General features: G+C 48.0%; 1 protein-coding gene across 1 annotated transcript in view; it reads right to left on the bottom strand.

Annotated features, from left to right (window-relative positions):
- The window catches only part of ythdf3 (YTH N6-methyladenosine RNA binding protein F3), an 82,614-nt gene that overhangs the window by 49,906 nt on the left and 7,788 nt on the right, over window positions 1-24,920 (bottom strand). The window lies entirely within an intron of this gene.

Consider the following 24,920-nt stretch of genomic DNA (forward strand, 5'->3'; position numbering starts at 1 on the left):
TAGCGCACAGCCTGGATGTGTCCACAGCCTGGATGTGTCCACAGTCTTTGATGTGTCCAATGCACTCAGCTGCTTCTTAATATAATGTGGAGTGAACCAAATTGGCTTGCAGGTGGAGGGGAGGGGAAATCCTTTTTGAAGCAAGCTTTATTTTATATCAAAAGCAAAATACTGCAGATGCTGGAATCTTGAATAAAAACAGAAAATGCTGGAAATCTCAGCAGGTCAGGCAGCATCTGTGGAGAGAAAACATAGTTAACGTTTCAGATCTCATCGTGGATCTTAATAACTGGGGAGCAGTGCTGTATGGCAGGGGCAAGTTGGTAGAGGACCTTTGTCTTACTGGATGTTTAATGTGTGGCTCTGACTCTCATACGCTTCAGTGAAGGTTTCAACGATAGCTTGGAGTTCAGACTCCAAGTGTGCACAAACGCAAGTGTCATCAGCATATTGTAATTCAATGACAAGAGATTGGAGCAACCTTGGATCTGGACCGGAGGCGTTGGATGATGATCAATTTTCCGCTTGTCCTGTAGATTCACTCCATTCCAGCAGGGAGCTAGTGAAGGGAGAGATGAAGCATTGCAGCGAGGAAGATTGAGAAGAGCGGTGGTGCGATGACACAGCCTTGTTTGACCCCGGTCTGCACTTGTATTGGGTCAGTGGTGGATCAGTTGGTAAGAATCACAGCTTGCATGTCATCGTGCAGCAGGCGGAAGATGGTGACGAATGTGGAGGACAGTTGAATTTGAGAAGAAGGACACTCCATAATCCCTCGCGGTTGACAGAGTCGAAGGCCTTTGTTAGGTCGAAGAAAGTAATGTACAGAGGCTGATGCTGCTCCCTACATTTTTCTTAGGATTTGTCACGCGGTGAATATTATGTCCGTTGTGCCTCTTAGTGGGCGGAATCCGCATTGCAATTCAGAGGAGCTCTTCAGCCACTGGGAGGAGACGATTGAGGAGGATTCTTGCAATGATTTTCCCTGCAACAAACTCCTCTAACTACTGCAGTCAGACTTGTCCCCTTTCTTGAAGATGATCATGATTATAGCATCTCAAATCCCCTGGCATGCTCTCCTTCTTCCATATCAGAGAGATAAGGTCATGGATTCGCGGCAAGAGTACTTCTCCGCCATGCTTCAGTACTTTGGCAGGGATTCCATCTGCTCCGGAGGCCACCTTGTTTTTCAGTTGTCAGGTGGTCTTTGCAACCTCATGCCTGGCTGGGATTGTGCCAAGGTAGTGACTGGTTGCCTGCTGTGGGATGGAGTCAAGGACTCTCAGGTCAAAGACAGAGTCTTGGTTGAGAAGAGCCTTCCAGCATGCACTGACTGCCTCTCTGTCCTTGATGAGCACCTCTTCATTCTTGGCTCTCAGTGGAATAGGACCTCGAGTGCTTGGCCCATAGGTAGACTTGACTGCACTAAAAAAATCCACGCACATCGTGATTGTCGGCTAGATGCTGGATCTCCTGCGCTTTTTCGACCCACCATTTGTTCTTTAGGTCTCGAGTTTTACGTTGGACCTCAGTCTTCAGTTGCCTGTAGGTCTGATTTCTTTCACTCAGCTGTTTCCAATTCAGAAATGACTTGCGTTTGCGGTTTATTAGCTCCTGGATCTCTTGATCGTCCTCTTCGAACCAGTCTTGATGTTTTCTGGTAGAGTAACCAAGAGTCTCTTCGCAGGTGCTAATTATGGTGGATTTGAGGGCAGACCAGGCACTGTGGACACTCTGCGGCTCTGGTTCGTTGGACGTAGTCAGGTTGTCCGTGAGGCATTGGCTGAGTAGGGCTTTCTTTGCAGGGTCTTTGAGTGCTTCAGCGTTGATCTTTTTGCGGCGGTATTTCTGTTATCCCTGTCATTTTGAGGCTACGTTGATGGAGATAGAAGAGTGGATTAGCCGGTGGGTCAGTCCAGCAATCGTCAGCTCCTGTCATGGCGCGAGTGATGCAGACGTCCTTGCGGTCCCTCGCTCGGACGATTAGATCGTCTCGCAGATGCCAGTGCTTGGAGTGAGGGTGTTAAGAACATAAGAATTAGGAACAGGAGGCGGCCATCTAGCCCCTCGAGCCTGCTCCGCCATTCAATAAGATCATGGCTGATCTGGTCGTGGACTCAGCTCCACTTACCCGCCCTCTCCCCGTAACCCTTAATTCCCTTATTGCTTAAAAATCTATCTATCTTTGACTTGAAAACATTCAATGAGCCAGCCTCAACTGCTTCCTTGGGCAGAGAATTCCACAGATTCACAACCCTCTGGGAGAAGAAATTCTCTCTCAACTCGGTTTTAAATTGGCTCCTCCGTATTTTGAGGCTGTGCCCCCTAGTTCTAGTCTCCCCCACCAATGGAAACAACCTCTCTGCCTCTATCTTGTCTATCCCTTTCATGATTTTAAATGTTTCTATAAGATCACCCCTCATCCTTCTGAACTCCAAGGAGTAAAGACCCAGTCTACTCAATCTATCATCATAAGGTAACCCCCTCATTTCTCGAATCAGCCTAGTGAATCGTCTCTGTACCCCTTCCAAAGCTAGTATATCCTTCCTTAAGTAAGGTGACCAAAACTGCACGCAGTACTCCAGGTGCGGCCTTACCAATACCTTATACAGTTGCAGCAGGACCTCCCTGCTTTTGTACTCCATCCCTTTCGCAATGAAGGCCAACATTCCATTCGCCTTCCTGATTACCTGCTGCACCTGCAAACTAACCTTTTGGAATTCATGCACAAGGACCCCCAGGTCCCTCTGCACCACAGCATGTTGTAATTTCTCCCCATTCAAATAATATTTCCTTTTACTGTTTTTTTTCCCCCCAAGGTGAATGACCTCACACTTTCCGACATTGTATTCCATCTGCCAAACCTTAGCCCATTCGCTTAACCTATCCAAATCTCTTTGCAGCTTCTGAGTCCTCTACACAACCCGCTTTCCCACTAATCTTAGTGTCATCTGCAAATTTTGTTGCACTACACTGTCCCCTCTTCCAGGTCATCTATGTATATTGTAAACAGTTGTGGTCCCAGCACTGATCCCTGTGGCACACCACTAACCACTGATTTCCAACCGGAAAAGGACCCATTTATCCCGACTCTCTGCTTTCTGTTCGCCAGCCAATTCTCTATCCATGCTAATACATTTCCTCTGACTCCGCGTACCTTTATCTTCTGCAGTAACCTTCTGTGTGGCACCTTATCGAATGCCTTTTGGAAATCTAAATACACCACATCCATCGGTACACCTCTATCCACCATGCTCGTTTATAGCCTCAAAGAATTCCAGTAAGTTAGTTAAACATGATTTCCCTTTCATGAATCCATGCTGCGTCTGCTTGATTGCACTATTCCTATCCAGATGTCCCGCTATTTCTTCCTTAATGATAGTTTCAAGCATTTTCCCCACTACAGATGTTAAACTAATCGGCCTATAATTACCTGCCTTTTGCCTGCCCCCTTTTTTAAACAGAGGCGTTACATTAGCTGCTCTCCAATCCGCCGGTACCTCCCCAGAGTCCAGAGAATTTTGGTAGATTATAACAAATGCATCTGCTATAACTTCCGCCATCTCTTTTAATACCCTGGGATGCATTTCATCAGGACCAGGGGACTTGTCTACCTTCAGTCCCATTAGTCTGTCCAGCACTACCTCCCTAGTGATAGCGATCATCTCAAGGTCCTCCCTTCCCACATTTCTATGACCAGCAATTTTTGGCATTGTTTTTGTGTCTTCCACTGTGAAGACGGAAGCAAAATAATTGTTTAAGGTCTCAGCCATTTCCACATTTCCCATTATTAAATCCCCCTTTTCATCTTCTAAAGGGACCAACATTTACTTTAGTCACTCTTTTCCGTTTTATATATCTGTAAAAGCTTTTACTATCTGTTTTTATGTTTTGCGCAAGTTTACCTTCGTAATCTATGTTCCCTTTCTTCATTGCTTTTTTAGTCATTCTTTGCTGTTGCTTAAAATCTTCCCAATCCTCTAGTTTCCCACTAACCTTGGCCACCTTATATGCATTGGTCTTTGATTTGATACTTTCCTTTATTTCCTTGGTTATCCACGGCTGGTTATCTCTTCTCTTGCCGCCTTTCTTTTTCACTGGAATATATTTTTGTTGCGCATTATGAAAGAGCTCCTTAAAAGTCCTCCACTGTTCCTCAATTGTGCCACCGTTTAGTTCTTGTTTCCAGTCTACTTTAGCCAACTCTGCCCTCATCCCACTGTAGTCCCCTTTAAGCATAGTACGCTCGTTTCTGACACAACTTCCTCATCCTCAATCTGTATTACAAATTCAACCATATTGTGATCACTCATTCTGAGAGGATCTTTTACGAGGAGATCGTTTATTTTTCCTGTCTCGTTACACAGGACCAGATCCAAAATGGCTTGCTCCCTTGTAGGCTCTAACATACTGTTCTAAGAAACAATCCCGTATGCATTCTATGAATTCCTCCTCCAGGCTACCCCCTGCGATTTGATTTGACCAATCGATATGTAGGTTAAAATCCCCCATAACTACTGCCGTTCCTTTTTCACATGCCTCCATTATTCCCTTGATTATTGCCCGCCCCACCATATAGTTATTATTTGGGGGCCTATAAACTACGCCGACCCCAGTGACTTTTTCCCCTTACTATCTCTAATCTCCACCCACAATGATTCAACATTTTGTTCATTGGAGCCAATATCATCCCTCACAACTGCCCTGATATCATCCCTTAACAGAGCTACCCCACCTCCCTATCTTTCCGAATCGTCAGATACCCCTGTACGTTTAATTCCCAGTCGTGGCCACCTTGCAACCATGTCTCTGCAATGGCCTGGTGGCCTTCTACTCGTCTTTCTGACGGAACAAGGTGCTGGTTATGACAAGACCATGTTCTGAGCATTTCATCAGGGAGGGGGATACCATTGGATTTCGTTTTCCCTACCCCTTCCCTGCCAATCACCCCTCTCCATAGGTCGGTGTCTTTTCCAATTCTGGCATTAAAGTCACCAAGGAGAATCAGCTTGTCGTCCGTTGGGGCTCGGGACAGGGATTGTTCAAGGCTGGAGTAGAATTTCTCTTTGGCTTCGTCCATTGTTTCCAGTGTTGGGGCATATGCACTGATGACAGTAACATACTGGTTCTGGGTTAGGGTGAGCCGAAGGGTTATGAGGTGTTCATTTATTCGGTAGGAATCTCCTAGGCACCAAACAAGCTCATTTTTGATGCCAAAGCCAATCCAATGGAGACAGTGTTCTTCTGGTTTGCCTTTCCAGAAGGTGTATCCACCACCTTGTCCCTTGAGCTGACCTCCTGCCCGCCATGTCTCGCTCAGAGCGGCAATGACGATGTCGTAGTGTCTGAGCTCCCAGGTAATGATAGCAATACAACGTTCCGGCCTGTCACTGTTGGGGTTGTCCTCGAGGGTCCTGATGTTCCAGATCCCAAATTCAATTTAAAGGGTGGAAGATGCCGATGTGCAAATTTTTTTAACGTGGGGTGGTCACTGCACAGCAGCTACCACACGAACTTGACAGAGCAAGGTCCTGGTACAATGGCAAATGGTTTCAAAGACCAGGCTCTACTGCATAGATCTAGCACTCACACATATTCTTACTGATCCTCCCTCCAATCCTCTCTCCCTGCTTTTCAGAGATCACAGTGTAGCTGAACGCATTAATCTTGCGAATTGGTCTATAAAATACTGACACTGTACCCCAGGCTCCCGGCTCTGGCTCCAGCATGCTGCTTTCCTGCGCTTTTCCGCTCTCTCTCCAGCCGCTCGCGCTTTGGTCGTTGATTCTTTACTAGTGACCACACGTATTCTGGCCTCGTGTCCCGACCTCGCTGCTAGTCCATGCTGTATTTTCCCTGGGTCCTGACCTTGCTGCTGGTCCGTGCTGCATCTTCCCAGGGTCCCGATCTCGCTGCTGGTCTGCGCTGAGCTTTGAGGGGGCACAACCTCAAAATACGGGGGAGCCAATTTAAAACCGAGTTAAGAAGGAATTTCTTCTCCCAGAGCGTTGTGAATCTGTGGAATTCTCTGCCCAAGGAAGCAGTTGAGGCTAGCTCATTGAATGTATTCAAGTCACAGATAGATAGATTTTTAACCAATAAGGGAATTAAGGGTTACGGGAAGCGGCGGGTAAGTGGAGCTGAGTCCACGGCCAGATCAGCCATGATCTTGTTGCATGGCGGAGCAGGCTCGAGGGGCTAGATGGCCTACTCCTGTTCCTAATTCTTATGTTCTTATGTTTCTCTGGGTCCCGACCTCACTGATAGCCCGTGGTGTACCTTTCCCTGGGTCCTGAGCTCGTTGTTAGCGCTTCTCGCCGCCCATCGATTCTCCGCTCCTCACTGCCCGCCAATCCTCCAATTCCCACCGCTCGACGATTCTTGTCGCCCGTGCCCCCCCCCCCCCGCCCCCGTATTTTTTTTTTTTTTTAAAAACAGTTTCCTCGTCCCTTGCCGATGTCGTTGGGGATGCCGCCATCTTGCTGCACCTTTACTGCAGGTGTGGTCTCACCAACGCCCTATAGAGTTGTAGCAGGACTTCCCTATTTTTATACTCCATCTCCCTTGCAATAAAGGTCAATATTGCATTTGCCTTCCGAACTACTTGCTGTACCTGCATGCTAACAGTGTTTCATGTACAAGGACCCCCAGATCCCTCTACCGCAGCATTTTGTAATTTCTCCCCATTTAAATAATTTGCTTTTGTATTTTTCCTACCTAAGTGGATAACCTCATTATACTCCATCTTCAAAATTTTTGCCTACTCACAGCCTATTTCTATCCCTTTGCAGATTCTTTGCGTCCTCCTCACAACTTTCTTTCCCACCCATAGAGCATCCAAAATCCGGAGTTCGGGAATCCAGACCGATTGGTGGCAGGGTCATCCGGAATCCGTAAAATGTTCCGGAATTCGGACCCGCCGACCCTGGGGCCCCGCCGCTGCTCGACCTCGGGCCTCGTCCCGCCCCGCCGTTGCCCGACCTCGGGCCTCACTTTGCCGTCGCTGCTCTTATCTCGGGGCCTCCACACCGGCCACCCCAAAACCTCCTCTGCAACGGGGCCCGCTGGCCCGAACACCTCCACGGCCCCGCCAGACAACCTCCTGGACAGGACCGGCAACCCAAACAACTCCTCGGAGAGCAACCCGCCCCCCACCCCCCTTTCCAACATTCCAAAATCCAGAAATAGCCAAACCTGGGCTCGGGTGTTTCCGGATTTCGGACATCAATCACTTTCCAAAGTCTGGAAAAACACGAAAACCGGCTCGGTCTCGGTCCCAAGGTTGCCGGATTCGGGACGCTCAACTGTATTAGCAAATTTGGTTACATTACACTCGGTCCCTTTATCCAAGTCATTAATATAGATTGTAAATAATTGAGGCCTCAGCACCGATCGCTGTGGCACTCTGCTACAGGTGCAGCATCAAGAATCCGGAAGCCTCTGGACAGAGGCCACTCCGGATTCTGTGTATTGACGTCGCGAATGTGGAAACACCTGGGCCAAGGTACGTAGGTAGATTGGGGGAGGGAGGCCGGCGGCGGCGACCCGCGGCAGGCAAGAGGCCGGCAGCAGGGTGGGTGGGGGGGGGGGGGGAGGAGCGGGAAAAAAAAAAGAGAAAGAGGTCGATGGCCCAAGGCGGGTAAGAGGTCAGTAGGGAAGCGGTCGGCAGCAGCCCGAGGCGAATAAGAGGTCAGCGATGGCCCGGATTCTGGAGGACCCAACCACAGATCGTGCCGGTGTCCGGAGCTCAGAACTCCAAATTCTCACCAATGTACCTGTAGTTAGTTTGCCAACCTGAAAATGACCGATTGATTGGAACTCTTATTTATTAGCTAGCCAATTCTCTATCCATGCCAATATATTTCTCCCAACCCCGTGAGCTCTTATCTTGTACAGTAACCCTTTATGTGGCACCTTATTGAATGCCTTCTAGAAAGCCAAATACACCATATCCACCCTGCTGGTTACACTCTCAAAGAACTCAAGCAAATTTGTCAAACATGATTTACCCTTCATGATACCATACAGACTCTGCTTGGCTGTACAGGTACAACGTCCTGAATCCAAAATTCCAATAACCGGAATTGTCCGAAAACCAGACATTTGAGAGATGGCCAGGATGTTGACATCGGGCGGCAAGGAGCGAAGGATCAGCGGGCGTCGAGGAGCTACAACAGCGCTGTCCGAATTCCGGCAAAACATAAAAACGGATTCGGTCCAAAGATTGCCGGATTTCAAATGTTGTATCTGTATTATGATTTTCTAAATGTCCTGCTACTACTTCCTTAATAATGAACTCCAGCATTTTCCCAATGACAGATGTTAGGCTAGCTGGTCTATAGTTTCCAAGTAACAAGTGACCACCCTATTCTTCCTACCAAAATGTACTACCTCGCATTTATCATTTCACCATTTTTTTTTAAAAAAGGCGACAAGGTAGAGCCAGGTAACTATCGGCCCATCAGTAATAGGCAAGATTCTTGAAAAACATCACAAGGAAGCAGAATATGAATACTTGGATAAGGAGGGACATATTAGGAACACCCAACATGGCTTCATAAAAAAAAAGTCATGCATCACAAATCTAATTGTATTTAAAAAAAAATCTAATTGTATTTTTTGAAGAAGTTACAAAATTGGTGGACAGTCTTAGATTTCCAAAAAGCTTTTGACAAGGTACCGCACAAGAGGCTTCTCTATTCACCCACAAGTATCTCCCACCGGTTACAATTAGTTCATCAGTCACCTGAGTACTCATTTTTAGTGTGAAAGCAAGTCATCTTCAACCCTAAGGGACTGCCTATGATGATGATGATGATGATATCAGAGCCTCTGGTATTAGTGGAAATATATTGAGCTGGATACAAAACTGGCTGGCAGGACACAGGCAAAGAGTAGTTGTAGATGGATTTGAATCTGTTTGGCGACCATTCACCAGTGGTTTCCCGCCGGGATCAGTATTGGGACCGTTGCTTTTTACTATTTTTATTATTGATCTGGATTCAGGGGTTGGCGGCACAATTTGCAGATGATACCAAGATCTGTGCCAATGTTAGAACTGTAGAAGATGCTCATCTGATTTAGGCAGATCTTAATGTGTTGGGAGACTGGGCTCATAACTGGAAAAATTATGTATAACTTAGATAAGTGCAATGCTATGCATATGGGCAGGGCAAATGCTCAACATTCATACACCCTCCAGGGAAAGGCATTAAAGATGATGGAGATAGAAAGAGATTTGGGCATTCTAGTGCACATATCCTTAAAGGAACATGAGCAATGCCATGCAACGATAGCTAGAGCAAATAGGGTGTTGGTGTATATCCATAGGACGATTGAGTATAAGACGAGGCATACTGTTTTGTCCTTGTACAAGACCTTAAGTCAGGCCGCACTTGGAATACTGTGTCCAGTTTTGGTCTCCTCACATGGTGGGTGATAGAGAGGCTCTGGAAAGGGTGAGAAGAGGGCCAATTGACTAATTCCAAGTCAAAAGCATCTTAGTTTTCAAGATAGGTTAAAACAGTTGGGACTCTTAGAGCAGCGTAGACTTAGGGGGGATATGATTGAGGTTTATAAAATAATGAAGGGAATATACAGTGTTCCAGATGACCGTTTATTTCAATTAAAGTTAGGCAGGACCAGGGGCCACAAATTTAAGTTGTATAAGGCTAGATCTAGGTTAGGTGTCAGGAGGTTGTTATCACAGAATAGTCGACATCTGGAACAAGCTGTCCTTTCACGTGGTGGATGCAGACTCACTGAATTCCTTCAAGCAAAAGTGGATGTGTTTCTGGCTGCAGCGATCCACCTCTTACAGAAGGTAGGTAGTGCAGGAAATTTAATGGCCAGAGTGATCTCCTGGACTAGTTACGATCGCCTAGATGGGTCGGAGTGTAATTTCCCAGACTTTATCCCCCAAATTGGCCTGTGTATTTTAATCTGTTTTTTTGACTCTCCCAGGAGAACACGTGGTTTTGGGTGGGGTGGAGTGTATATGTTGCGATACATGAGATATCACAATTGTGTGGGACAAGCTTGATGGACCCAATGGTCTTTACCTATCCATCATTTTTCATATGTTTGTATTTGTGTTGAACTTCATTTGCTAATTATTTGCCCATTCTGCAAGTTTATTAATGTCCTCCTGTAATTACCTCCCCAGCACCCCCCCCCCCCATTTTGGTATCTGCAAATTTAGAAAGTGTTTTTGATTCCAAAGTCTAAATCTTCAATGTAAATTATGAACAGCAGTGGTCCCAGTACTGATTTGTGGACCACTACCCAACTGCCACTGTGAATAGCTACCCTTCACTCCCACTCTCTGCTTTCTGTCTTGAAGCCAGCTTGCAATCCATTCTGCTGCTGTCCCCCGACTTCGCATTCTCTGACCTCACTCATTAGTCTATTATGGGGTATCTTATCAAAGGTCCTTTGAAAATCTAGATAAATTACATCTATTGCATTACCATTACCTCTTCAAAAAAATTCAGTAAGGATGGTCAAACAAGATTTTCCCTTTTGAAATCCATGCTGACTATTCAATATTATACTTTTCATTTCTAGATGCTCTTCTACTCTCCCCTTTAGTAGGGATTCCATTATTTTTCCGACCACCGACGTTAAGTTGACTGAACTATAACTCGCAGGAGGGGGGGGGGGTGGGGGCATTATCGAGGGTCGCCAGATTGGCAGTGAGGCACTGACTGAACAGGGTTTTCTTAACGGGGTCTGAGTGCCTCTGCATTGATTTTCTTGCGGCATTGTTTTTGTTGCCGTCGCTGTTTCGGGGCTGCATTGATGTTAATGACGGAGCGGATTAAGCGGTGGTCCAGCCAGCAGTCGTCGGCTCCGGTCATGGTGCGGATGATGCGCACATCCTTGCGGTCCCTTGCTCTGACGATGACATAGTCGAGCAGATGCCAGTGCTTGGAGCGAGGGTGTTGCCATGATGTCTTGCAATTGTCCCTCTGGCGAAACAAGGTGTTGGTAATGACAAGACCATGTTCAAAGCATTTTGTCAGGAGCAGGGTACTGCTGGAATTGGTGTTCCCTACCCCGTCTGCCGATCACACCTCCCCAAAGGTTTGTGTCCTTTCCAACTCTGGCATTGAAATCACCAAGAAGGATCAGTTAGAACTCGGGACAGGGATTGTTCGAGGCTGGAGTAGAATTCCTCTTTGGTCTCATCTGTACTGTCCAGTGTTGGGGTGTATGCGCTAATGACCAGAGTGCACTGGTTCCGGGCTAGAGTGAGTCAAAAAGTCATGAGACATTCGCTTATCCCGCAAGTGGAGTCCGAGACGGCCCACCAGCTCATTCTTTATGGCGAAGCCCATTCTGTGGAGGCAATGTCATTCTCCTGATTTGCCTTTCCAGAAGGTGGTGCAACCACCACCTTGCTGGAGCAGGCTGGGGAGCGGAAGGAGCAGCATGGCGGCCTAGCTTAGCTGGCTGAGCAGCCCCCGGCCTGCGAGCGCCATCGGAGCAGGCCGGGGAGTGGAAGGAGCAGCGTGGCAGCATACCACTCGAGGGAGCAGCAGAGCAACGGCAATGAAAAGGGATATCACCAAGATCCAGGTTGGTGATTGGAGCATGGGCAGATACAGCAGGAGCGGCGAGGTCAGGGCAAAGGAGCGGCGAGAGATTGTAGAGGCACGTAATCGGGGACAAAGAGAGGCGTGAGTTTGGGGCCCAGACGCAACACGGGCCCATCCACACTGCGATATGTGTGTGCACTCAGTCCGTGCAGCAGAGCTGTTCTCCAGTCGTCTTGGTTAATCCTTGCTACTGGACCAAGACCTAGCTCTGTCAAGCTCGTGTGGTGGCTGGTGTGCAACAGTACAAGTTAAAAAAATTCACACACCGGCACCTTCCACCCTTCAAGATTTAGTTTGGGACCTGGAATTTTATGTCCTTCATTGAAACACCTGTGAACTTTTTGACATGGAACCAAGTCATCCTCGATTCGAGGGACTGCCTATGATGCTCTTTGAGCTGGCCTTTCCCTGCCTGCCGAGTTTCGCTTAGGGCGGCGATGTCAACGTCGAAGCATCTGAACTTCCAGGCAACGATAGCAGTGCGGCGTTCCAGTTTGTCGCTTTTGGGGTTGTCCATGAGGGTCCTGATGTTCCAGGTCCCGAACTTCATTTTCAAGGGTGGAAGATCCCCTTGCGAGAGTTCTTTTAACGTGGGGTGGTCGCTGCACACCAGCTAGCACACGGACTTGACCAAGTGACAAGGGGGTCCAAGACGACTAGAGACCAAGCTCTACTGTATGGACCCAATTGCCTACAGTGGTGTGTGAGCTGTAAGCTCGGCGCTGAGCCTCCCCGCCACCTCCCTGAACGTAAAACAGCAACCCAACACGAGAGCAAGAAAGCAGCTCCATAGGCTGAAGGCAGAACAAGCGACCTAAAAAAGATGGTGGGTGGAGAAAGCGCAGGAGATCCAGCAGTTAGCCGACAACCACGATGTGCGTGGATTCTTCAGTGCAGTGAAGACCACCTACGGCCCAAGCACCCAAGGCACTACCCCACTGATGGCCAAGAACGGTGACAGACAGAGAGGCAGTCAGTACCCATTGAAAGGAGAATTGCATAGATCTCCTTAATCCAAACTGTCTTCGACGTGAGTGTCCTCGACTCCATCCCGCAGCATGCTACCCGCCACCATCTCAGCACAACCCCAGTCTAGCACGAGGTAGAAAAGGCCATCAGTCAGCTGAAGAACAACAAGGTGACAGGAGCAGATGGAAGGACTAAAGCATTGCGGAAAAGCACTTTTGGCACGAATACATGACGTCATTTCTCTTATCTGGAAGGAGGAGAACGTGCCAGGAGATCTCAGGAATGCCATAATCGTGACCATCGTCAAAAAAGGGGACAAGTCCAACTGCAGTAACTACAGGGGAATCTCCCCGCTGTCGGCCACAGGGAGAATCACTGCAAGAATCCTCCTCCATCGTCTTCTCCCTGTGGCTGAAGAGCTCCTCCTAGAGTCGCAATGTGGATTCCGTCTACCGAGGGGTACAACGGACATAGAAGCATAAAAACATGAAAATAGGTGCAGTAGAAGGCCATTCGGCCCTTCGAGCCTGCACCACCATTCAATAAGATCATGGCTGATCATTCCCTCAGTACCCCTTTCCTGCTTTCTCTCCATACCCCTTGATCCCTTTAGCCATAAGGGCCATATATAACTCCCTCTTGAATATATCCAATGAACTGGCATCAACAATTATCTGCGGCAGGGAATTCCACAGGTTAACAACTCAGTGAAGAAGTTTCTCCTCATCTCAGTCCTAAATGGCCTACACCTTAGCCTTAGACTGTGTCCCCTGGTTCTGGACTTCCCCAACATCGGGAACATTCTACCCGCATCTAACCTGTTCCGTCCCGTCAGAATCTTGTGCTTCTATGAGATCCCCTCTCATCCTTCTAAACTCCAATGTATAAAGGCCCAGTTGATCCAGTCTCTCCTCATATGACAGTCTTGCCATCCCGGGAATCAGTCTGGTGAACCTTCACTGCACTCCTTCAATAGCAAGAACGTCCTTCCTCAGATTAGGAGACTAAAACTGAACACAATATTCCAGGTGAGGCCTCACCAAAGCCCTGTACAACTGCAGCAAGACCTCCCTGCTCCTATACTCAAATCCCCTAGCTATGAAGGCCAACATACCATTTGCCTTCTTCACCGCCTGCTGTACCTGTATGCCAACTTTCAATGACTGATGAACCATGACACCCAGGTCTCGTTGCACCTCCCCTTTTCCTAATCTGCCGCTTTTCAGATAATATTCTGTCTTCGCGTTTTTGCCCCCAAAGTGGATAACCTCACATTTATCCACATTATACTGCATTTGCCCACTCACCTAACCTGTCCAAGTCACCCTGCAGCCTCCTAGCATCCCCCTCACAGCTCACACCGCCACCAAGTTTAGTGTCATTTGCAAACTTGGAGATATTACACTCAATTCCTTCATCCAAATCATTGATGTATATTGTTAAGAGCTGGGGTCCCAGCACTGAGCCCAGCTGCATTCCACTAGTCACTGCCTGCCATTCTGAAAAGGACCCGTTTATCCCGACTCTGCTTCCTGTCTGCCAACCAGTTCTCTATCCATGTCAGTATATTACTCCCAATACCATGTGCCTTGATTTTGCACACCAATCTCATGTGTGGGACCTTGTCAAAAGCCTTTTGAAAGTCTTCACTGCGCAACAACTACAAGAGAAATGCAGGGAACAGCACCAACCCTTGTACATGACTTTTTTGACCTCACAAAAGCCTTTGACACTGTCGACTGAGCGATTATGGAGCGTCCTCAGTCCTTTTCAGCTGCCCTCAAAAGTTTTCACCATCCTTCATCTGCTCCACGATGACATACAAGCTGTGATCCTGACCATCATCGGCAATCCCTCGAAATCGAGGAAGACTGCTTCCACTCTAAAAATGAGTTCTCAGGTAAACAATCCAATACGGGAATTACAGTCTCCGTCACAGGTGGGAGAGACAGTCGTTGAAGGAAAGGGTGGGTGAGGAGTCTGATTTGCTGCATGCTCCTTCCGCTGCTTGCATTTGTTTATTGCATGCTCTCGCCGATGAGTGCACAACGTCCTCCCTGATGTACTTCCTCCACTTATTGTGGTCTTTGACCAAGGATTTCCAGGTATCGATAGGGCTGTTGCATTTCATCAAGGAGGCTTTGAGGGTGTCCTTGAACTGTTTCCTTTGCCCACCTTGGGCTCGCTTGCCATGTAGGAGTTCAGAGTAGAGATTGCTTCGGGAGTCCTGTATCAGGCATGCGAACAATGGTGCCCGCCCAGCAGAACTGGTCGAGTGTGGTCAATGCTTGGGATGTTGGCCTGATCGAGAACACTGACGTTGGTGCGTCTATCCTCCATGGGGATTTGAAGGATCTTGGAGACATCGTTGGTGGTATTTCTCCAACGATTTGAGGTGTCTACTGTATACGGTCCACGCCTCAGCCATACAGGAGGGCGGGTATCACCCTGTAGACATGAGCTTGGTGGCAGATTTGAGGGCCTGATCTTCGAACACTTCTCAAGCTGCGCTGGCACATTGGAGACAGTGTTGAATCGCGTCGTCGATGTCTGCCCTTGTTGATAAGAGGCTCCCGAGATATGGAAAATGCTCCACGTTGTCCAAGGCCTCATTGTGGATTTTGATAATCGGGGTGTAGTGCTGTGTGGCAGGGTCAGGCTGGTGGAGGACCTTTGTCGTACGGCTGCTTAGTGTAAGGCTCATGCTTTCGTAAGCCTCAGTGAAGATGTTGACTACGACTTGGAGTTCAGTGTCTGAATGTGCGCAGACACATGCTTCGTGCATGTACTGTAGTTCGATGACAGAAGTGATCCTGACCAATGGATCCACCACAGACCCAATTCACATCCAGACTGGGGTCAAGCAGGGCAGCGTCATCGCACCAACGCCCTTTTCGATCTACCTTGCGGCAATACAACATCTCAGCCTTAGCAAGCTCCCCGCCGGAGTGGAGCTAAATTATCTTACTCCGCTGCCTCCAGGCCAGATCCAAGGTCGTCCCATCTTGTGTCATTGAACTACACTACGCAGATAATGTTTGCGTCTGCTCACGCTCTGAAGCCGAACTCCAAGCCATCGTCAACACCTTCATCGAGGCGTAAGAGAGCATGGGCCTTACGCTAAACATCTGTAAGACAAAGGTCGTCTATCAACCTGATCCTGCCATACAGCACTACACCCATATTATCAAAATCCATGATGAGGCCTTGGACAACGGGGACCATTTTCCATATCTCAGGAGCCGACCGTCACAGCAAGGGCAGACATTGACGACGAGGTCCAACACTGCTTTCGGTGCGCCAGCACAGCCTTCCGTCGCCTGAGGAAGAAAGTGTTTGAAGACCAGGACCTCAAACCCGGCACCAAGCTCACGTCTACAGGGCTGTAGTGATACCCGCCCTCCTATATGGCTCAGATGTGGACTATATACAGCAGACACCTCAAAGCTCTGGAGAAGTACCACCAGTGCTGCCTCTGCAAGATCCTGAAAATCCATTGGCAGGGCAGACGCACCAATGTCAGTGTTCTCGCTCAGGCCAACATCCCCAGCATCGAAGTATTGACCACGCTCGATCAGTTCCGTTGGGTGGGCCACATCGTCCGCATGCCTGACACTAGATTCCCAAAGCAAACAATCTACGCGGAGCATCGACACATCAAGCGAGCCCCAGGTGGGCAGAGAAAATGCTTCAAGGACACCTTCAAAGCCTCCTTGACAAAGTGCAACATCCCCACCGACTCCTGGGAATCTCTGGTTCAAGACTGCCCAAAGTGGAGGAAGAGCATCCGGGAGGGTACGGAGCACCTAGAGTCCCATCGTCGGGAACAAGCAGAAAAAGCAGGAGCGTGCGTCAACTCAGGCTCCCCAACCACCCTTTCTTTCAACCACTGTCTGCCGTACCTGCGACAGAGACTGCGGGTCCCGCAATAGCTCCTCAGTCACCTGAGAACTCACTGAGTGGAAGCAAGTCATCCTCAACTCTGAAGGACTGCCTATGATGATGATGATGAATTCCCTGGACATGTTCTATCCCCCTTCTAAATGTAGGTATTATATTAGCTATCCGCCAGTCCTCTGGCACTACACCTTTTTCTAACAAATTATTAAATGTGTAGTATTGCCTTTGCTATCTCTTCCCTAGATTTCTTTAAAATGTGGATGCAATCCATCCGGACTAGGGGTTTTATCCTCAGAGTTTGATTAATTTATTTAATATATCCACTTTCTTTATTTAAAATGCACTTATCTCGTTAATAACCTAATCATCTAATGTCCTGTCCACCTGTTCTTTCTCCCTGGTAAATACCGAAGCAAAATAATTATTTAATATTTCTGCCATCTCCTTTTTGGTACTTGTGGTATTGTCCTGTCTATCCCTTAATGGCCCTATTTCCATCCCAGCATTTCTTTTTTAAATTTATAAATCGCTTAACCATTGGTGGCCATGTCTTCCGTTGCCAAGGCCCTAAAGCTCTGGAATACCCTGCATAAACCTCTCCGCCTCTACCTCTTCCTCCTTCAAGACGCTCCTTAAAACCTACTTGTGACCTAGCTTTTGGTCACCCACCCTAATTTATCCTTGTGGCTTGGTGTCAAATTTTAAAATCTCATAATACTCCTGTGAAGTGCCTTGCGACATTTCACTAAGTTACATTGAAGTTGTTGATGTGCCTCCAAAATATTTTACTATTTGTTTTATGTTCCTTGATCATTTAATTTCATAGTTCTTCTGCCTTCCAAATTGGTTTTTTTGACCTCTCCTAAACCCTTCGTATGCTCCCTTATCATGCACTCTCCTGCTGTCTATGTACTTAAATGTATTCCTCTTTCCTTCCCCTCAATTGTTCCCTTATGTCTTTATTCATCCATGGAGTCTCATTAGTGTTTAGTTTGTTCTTTCATTTTTCCTGCACTCTGTTGAAGACCATTTTAAATGTTTCCCATTGTTGTTCTACATCATTGTTTGCCAATATTGCTGCCCATTTTATTGTCCCAAGATCTATTCTCAGCACCACAAAACCAGCTTTTCTCCAATCTATTCACCTGGTCTTCATCATACAAAGCGTATTATATTATGGTCTTCATCATACAAAGCGTATTATATTATCCAAAGCATCCAAACCACTGTTGCAAAGGATCTTAGCGGTCACGGCAACCCATTACATTCATAAAGTAAAGGCCCATTCCAAGACAGAGCCCAGAGGGGAAGGCAACCAAAAGGCTGATGCGTTAGCCATGGATGGAGCAAAAACAGGAGTGTATTGGGACCCATACGGGTCCAGTCCAGTAGCAGCGATCCGGGACAAAGGGGGGATACAAGGGAGTGTAGGAGTAGCATTGGCCCGAGACTTGAGACAAGTCCAGGCACAGGATCCCACCCATCCTCAAGGTTGTCCTGGAGGAGCTGGTTAGGGAAGAAAAGGTAGAAGCCCATTCGGGGTAGCAGGCATTACTTTTCAGGGGAGATCAGTGGGTGGTCCCAGAACAGCACCAGAGGGAATTCCTCCAGATAGCCCAGGAGCGGGACACCCAGGGCAGGAGACTACCTGGCAGAGGGTAGAACAGGCAGGGTGGTGGCCGCAACTGAGGGAGGATGTCCGCGATTTTTGCGCAGACCGTCTGGTGTGCGCAGCAAACAACCCCGATCCCCAGAAAAGAAAGGTTCTCATGGTACACACAAGAAGGGTAGAGGGACGATGGCAGTTGGTACAGATCGATTACATCGGGCCATTGCCCACTGCAAAGGGGGGTTACAAGTACTGCTTGGTCCTAATGGATGTGTGAGTGGGTTGAAGCCTTCCCTTACCGATCAGCCACAGCGTTGGCGACGGCAAGGATCTTGGTGAGGGAAGTGTTCGCTAGGACTGCCACAGATCATGGAGTCCGACCAGGGGAGCGACTTCACAGGGCAGGTCATGCAGGGTACCTTGAAAGTGCTAGGGAATAGAAGGAAAATGGCACGTGGCTCACAACCCACATTCATCGGGGGTTGTGGAGCGACTTAAATCAGACCAAGAAAGGCTGCGGAAAGAAACAGGACAGTCCCCGAAAAGGTGGGTTGAGGCCCTGCCGTTTGTCCTGATGGGGGTCCAAGCCAGCCTCTCCAGAAGCACAGGGTATTCCCCGCATGAGCTCATGACTGATGGGTGAGCGTGCACACGCCCATCCATGTTCTGGCGCCGGTTCTCACAGCGGGGCAGGTCAGAGAAGTTAACCGGGACAAGTTTGTTAAGAATCTGTTCGAGCACTTGAAACAAATTCATTGGCAAGCTACCAGCAACATGGGGAAGCAGCATCGGAGCAATCGATTGTTGCTCAAGCCACGGAGAACCCACGAGTGGAAGGTAGGGGGATCAGGTCATGGTCCGCAATTACGCTCGGGTGGGCACGTTTGAGCCTTTGTACATGGGACCCTACAGCATCGTAGATAAGGCCAGTCCCATGGTGTATGCAGTTAAGCTTCCGAAGCGCACAAAGTGGCTCCATGTGAACCAGTGCAAGTTGTTTAACCGGGGAGAAAGAGCGAGAAACAGAAAGCACCAAGGCGGCGTAAACAGCATGGTGGGGAAATGGCATGTGGCTCACAATCCACATGCCATTTCCTCCCATAGTTTGGGACAGTGAGCAGCCCGTGGTGGTGGTGGTTGGGAGTAGCAGCAGGATCCCACGGCCGAGAGCACCGTGGTCGCCTCCTTACACACCACCGAGGAGCTGTAAAAGGCCCAGGGTCGTAGAGACCTAGCATGGCCACCCAGAGACGGGTGGCAGTGTATATAGTTTCCTTCTCAGTTTCATGTTTTTACAGAGTGTCTTTTGATGAAGCCAGACCTGTGGAGGTATACCCTCTCTCAGAAAGGTTGCTGCTTCTTTGTATCTTCACAGGGAGCCGAGAGAAAGATGGAGACAACTCTAGTAATTGTTCTCTGGAGCTTGGCCTGAACAGGGTACAGCAGGAGGGGGGACACCAAGTCGTCCTTCCTCTATGGATGTACTGGGGGGAACGGACCCACCATGACACAGGGGAGTGTAGGACAGGGGACACGGATGGGATGGCAGCCTACTTCCACGAGGGAAGGTGCCCAGGGTGGCTGCGGTCGAATTCGACAAAATACTCCAGCACGCCAGGTTCACATACGGGGAGGCTGCCATAGTGTCCCGGACTGAAGGTCACAGCCACACGGGTTGGGGTGACCGAGGGCAAGCACGTATGCTTGAAGTGCAAGGGACACATTCCCCTGGGACAGTGGTGGTGGCTCAGAAAATTGAATCAGGACACAGGGTCAAAGGAGGGCGTGGCTGGGACAAGTGATGGAAGGAGGAACGGGGAATGTGTGTGTGTATGTGGGTATCAGAGCAGATCTGCCCAGGTGTGTCGATTGTCTGAGGCAATGGAAGGACGCCGGGGATGGGATCAGATTGGAGTATGGGCTCCTGGGTGATCCCAGACCCTACCAACACAATAAATGCCACTGAACTTGTAGCACTCAAGAGGAAGCCCTTGCCCACAGTCCCACCGGTACAGTCAACAGAGGTTAGGGGCCCAAGTTTCGAGCCGCGCCTAGAACGGCGCAGTCCCGGCCTGGACGCCCGTTTTTCGCACCACAAAGTGCGCCTAAAAAAACCCTCCAGATTCTCCACCTCCCTGCAGGTCCTCTGGCCCTCGGCGCAGCGCAGCAAGAGCTGTAGGGGGCGGAGCCAGGTCCGAAAACAGTGCCGGGAGCTCTGCACATGCGCGCTACAGTGGGCACACAAGTGCAGTAGCTCCAGGCGCCCGAAACTGTGTGGGAGGGGCCCGAAGCACGCAGCCCCTAGCCCTGACCAAATGGCCTCACTGGGGCTGCGTGGATAAGGCTCCTCCCACGGCCATCTCCTACTTCCTCCCGACCCGACTCGACTCCCGTCCCCCGCCCCCGACACCCCCCCCCCCCCCCCCCCGGACTGGATCCGACCTCCCTCTCCCTCCCTCCGACCTGACCTCCCTCTCTCTCCCTCCCTCCCTCTGACCCGAACTCCCTCCCACCACCCCCCCGACCCGACCCAACGCCACCTACCTGTAAATCTGGTGCTGGGGACGGGCCCTGCCCGAAGTCTCGGGCCCGGCCCGTTCAGCCTCCCTCCCCCTTCTCCTTTACCCGCCCAATCTCCTTTCTCCCCCTGCTCACCCCATCCCTCCCCCTGCTCCCCCCCATCCCTCCCCCTGCCAGAAACACAGACACTGACAGACAGAGAATGAGAGAGACACAGACAGACAGAGACACTGACAGAGACACACTGAGGGGGGCATCCCAGCACGCTGTTGGAGGGCTCCCGGTGCTGCAGTCGGTAAGTAGAAAATGTTTTATTTATTGATTTTTAAAAAAAAATTATTTCTTATTAATTTTTTTTGATTGATTTATTGGTTGATTTATTGATGTATTTATCATTTATTATTGATGATGACTCTTTATTTGTAAAACTGAAGTGTTTAATGTTTGTAAACTTCCCTTTAAACACCCCCCCCCCCACCCCACCATTCCCTACGCCCGATTTGTAACCTACGCCTGATATTCTAAAGTGTAGACAAGGTTTTTTCGAGCGTACAAAAATCTTCACTTACTCCATTCTAAGTTAGTTTGGAGTAAGTTTTCACTCACGAAACTTTGAAATCAGGCATAAGTGGCCGGACACGCCCCCTTTTGAAAAAAAAAATTCTGTTCCAATGCTGTCCCGAGCATTTGAACGCGTTCGATCGGCCTGAGTGCGAGAGGCCATCAATTGCAACATGGAGGTGAGGGCCCAGAGCCGCATTCCATCTCAGGTAGCATATGCGGGCGACGGGACATACTGCGTAACCATGAGTGTGGACTGGTATAGAGTACACCGGGACACTTGGTGTCCGGTCACCGACAGCACTTTCTGCTTCAAACCCCACGCCGAAGTTCAAGTGGCACAGAAACGTATTATTCTGATCCCAGAACCATCCACGGTACACATTATGGCAAATGACACTATCCTGAACCTGCAACAGTACATTACCCAGTTCGGGTATCAGATTCCTTTTCTGCCAGAACACCCAACAACATTATTGAAGGCCATCCCAAAAACATTATTTCACACTGGAACAGACAAACCGGGACACAGGGGAAAGAATTAAAGGGATAAATTCCCTGCCCTGGTGGGACCTTTGTATAAGTGTGGAGATTCCTCCGTGGATCCAGATATGCTCACATACTCTCGTCATTGTACAGTTTTTGATTGTGATATACCTGTTGCGTATTTCTTGTAAAAAGAGAAGTCAGGCGCTCCGGAGTCGATGGGAGGCCATAGTTAACGAACCTTGAATGTAACTTTCTGTATCTATATGGTAACAGTGCGATGCACGGTTGTATTTCAGAGACGTATATTCGGGGTGTTATAAAAGTAAAAAGGGATAGGATTGGTTGGGAACCACGATGCTTGCTCACCAGCAGACGTTGATATGTTCGAGACGACTCTTGAAATATCATGGGGGGCGGGGCACGATAAATATCGACGCCCCAAGGATCTGGACATTGCGTTTTAATCCCCAAGGACTTTTTGGTTATCTGGACCTTGCGTTTTAATTTCTCACTGCAGAAAAAAAGCGGGAAGCCGTTTGTGGGAGGGGCCCAGATACTTCTTCCATGTTGGACTTGGAATGATGGGCAGGGAGTCTGGGAAGACAATGGCCAAGATAAGGCAATTCATCGCAGGTGATGAGCAAATGGAGAGTCCATTTGTTAAGCAATGTGAACTCGTCAAGTGAACTAATCAGTGATCGAGCCATGACCTGGATGAGATACCAGAACAATAGAAAGCCATTATATACCCAGACTACTCAGAAGCGAAACCCATCACTGGAAAAACAGAAAACCTCAAAATAAAGGAAGAAAACTTTATTGAGCCAAAAAGACACCCACAGGAAGCCTCGAAACTTTATTCGGGCTGAAAGGGTCAGACAGTTTGGGGGTATAAAAGGCGGCAATGTGAACACAGCGCTCTCTCTTGCCTCGCTGCTTCGCCTCTTCAAGAATCCAACCCTCCGTATGAAACATCTTTTCATCAGAAAAAGCAGCGAGTAAGCCAGCGAATCGGTGAGCATCATTTCTGCACACACATCTCTTAAGATCACAGCCACAGTGTGAGGGGGTATCATGCGTTCTCCCAACCAAATTCTAAGGGTTTTCCAGGGAGGTTTTAGACGTGGGCACTTTACGTTAGGGGCCTGTTTAGCTGGGCCAATCTGTGTATTGTACTGCACTTGTTTGTTTTACACACCAGGGTGTGGTGTGCTTTAACTTTAATAAAAGCATTGCCGCTTGAGACCATGGTATTCATTCGTGACTCATTGATCTGTTCAGTACAGTAATCACTCCCAGCTCTAGAACTATTGTAAAGTGGGGGTGCTTCGAAAACACCCAAGGGAAACCACTTACATACTGCCATTCACGACTGGATGTGACAGGACTGCAGAGATTTGATCTGATCCGTTGACTGCTTAGCTCTGTCTAAAGCAGTCTCACCAAAGCCTTGTACAGTTGCAGTAAGACTTCTTTATTCCTGTACTTCAAGCCCCTTGCAATAAAGGCCAACATGCAATTTCCCTTCCTAATGGTTTGCTGTCCCTGCATGCTAATGTTTTGTGCTTCCTGTATGAGGACACTCAAGCCTCTCTGAACACAAACATTAATAGTTTCTCACCATTTAAAAAAATATTGTTTTTCTATTCTTCCTACCAAAGGGAATAACCTCACATTTCCCTACATTATACTCCATCTGCCACCTTATCACCCACTCAGTTAACCTGTCTATATCCCTTCACGGGCTCTTTGTATCTTCCTCACAGTTTACTTTCCCCCCTAGCTTTGTATCATCGGCAAACTTGAATACATTGCATTCGGTCCCTTCATCCAAGTCATTAATATAGATTATAAATGGTTGAGACCAAAGCACTGGTCCTTGTGGCACCCCACCAGTTATAGCCTGCCAACCTGAAAATGGCCCATTTATCCCTACTCTCCGCTTTCTGCCATTAATCAATTCTCTATCCAATCCAATCTATTACCCCCAACTCCATGAGCTCTTGCTTGAATAGCAACCTTTTGTGTGGTACCTTATCAAATGCCTTTTGGAAACACAAATATTCTACATCCACTGGTTCCCCTTTATCTAGCCTACAAGTTACATCCTCAATAAACTAATAAATTTGTTCAATATGATTTCCCTTTTATAAAACCATGTTGACTGCCTAATATTATGATTTTCTAAATGCTGCTAACACTTCCTTAATAATGGATTCCAGCATTTTCCTGATAACTGATGGCTGGCTAACTGGCCTGTAGTTTCCGGTTTGCTCTCCCTTCCTTTCTTGAATAGTGGGGTTACCTTTGCTACCTTCCAATTCACTGGGACCATTCTAGAATCTAGGGAAATTTGAAAGATCATAACCAATGCATTCACTATTTCTGCAGCCACCTCGTTTAGAACCCTTCTGATTTCCTGGTCAACATTCATCCCTCAACCAACACCACCATAAACAGATTAACCGGCCATTTATCTCATTGCTGTTTATAGGACCCTCATGAGTGCAAATTAGCAGCCTTGTTAACTTATATAATGGGATCTGCACTCAATGCAATGAATGACTTTTCAAGTGTTTCGGGGCTATACAAATGCAAATTGTTCCTTTTAGAGGATGTAATGAATATTTGAAAATAAACCAAGTTGCTCCTAACTTAAAATTTTTAGGCACAGAATCCATTTATTTTTGTGTCAGTCCTTGCCCCAGTTCTCCTCCTCCCTCCTGGACTGTGATTCTCTGGACACTGCCTACTGTTCAGCATCTCACCCAAAACCTTCTAGCTTTGGGACACCAACAATAATTTATAGCTGGAAGTTGTCATCTGTGCTTTGGATTTGCTTTCTTTTGATCCATTCTCAAATCCACAAGCATTAAATAGTCAAATGCCTTAGTATTGAAGTGATTTAATTTCCAGTTATAACAAGTGCTTAAAATGCTGCTAACCTTACAGCAGTGCTGCTACCAACAGCCTCAATTTCAACAACAGTATTGAAATGTAGGAGAGCTGGTACGGATACAGACTTCAAGACACTACGTAGGCAGCAGAGCTTATGCAGCAACACACAATGCTGCTGCCAGCAACAACTCTACTCGCCACTGACCACTCTGGTTTCAGACAAGCTGTGTACCTAGCCCAACAGTTTCCACAATGTTTGCCTTAAATGGACTTTCCCCAGGATCAAAAGTCACTTTTGCAACTTTCAAACAACTTGTTTTGTGTTACTAAACATACTTACTTTATAAACAGAGAAAATTCTGTTGTATAATTAT

This window comes from Pristiophorus japonicus, chromosome 1 (assembly GCF_044704955.1).
Source record: "Pristiophorus japonicus isolate sPriJap1 chromosome 1, sPriJap1.hap1, whole genome shotgun sequence".
NCBI lineage: Eukaryota > Metazoa > Chordata > Chondrichthyes > Pristiophoridae > Pristiophorus > Pristiophorus japonicus.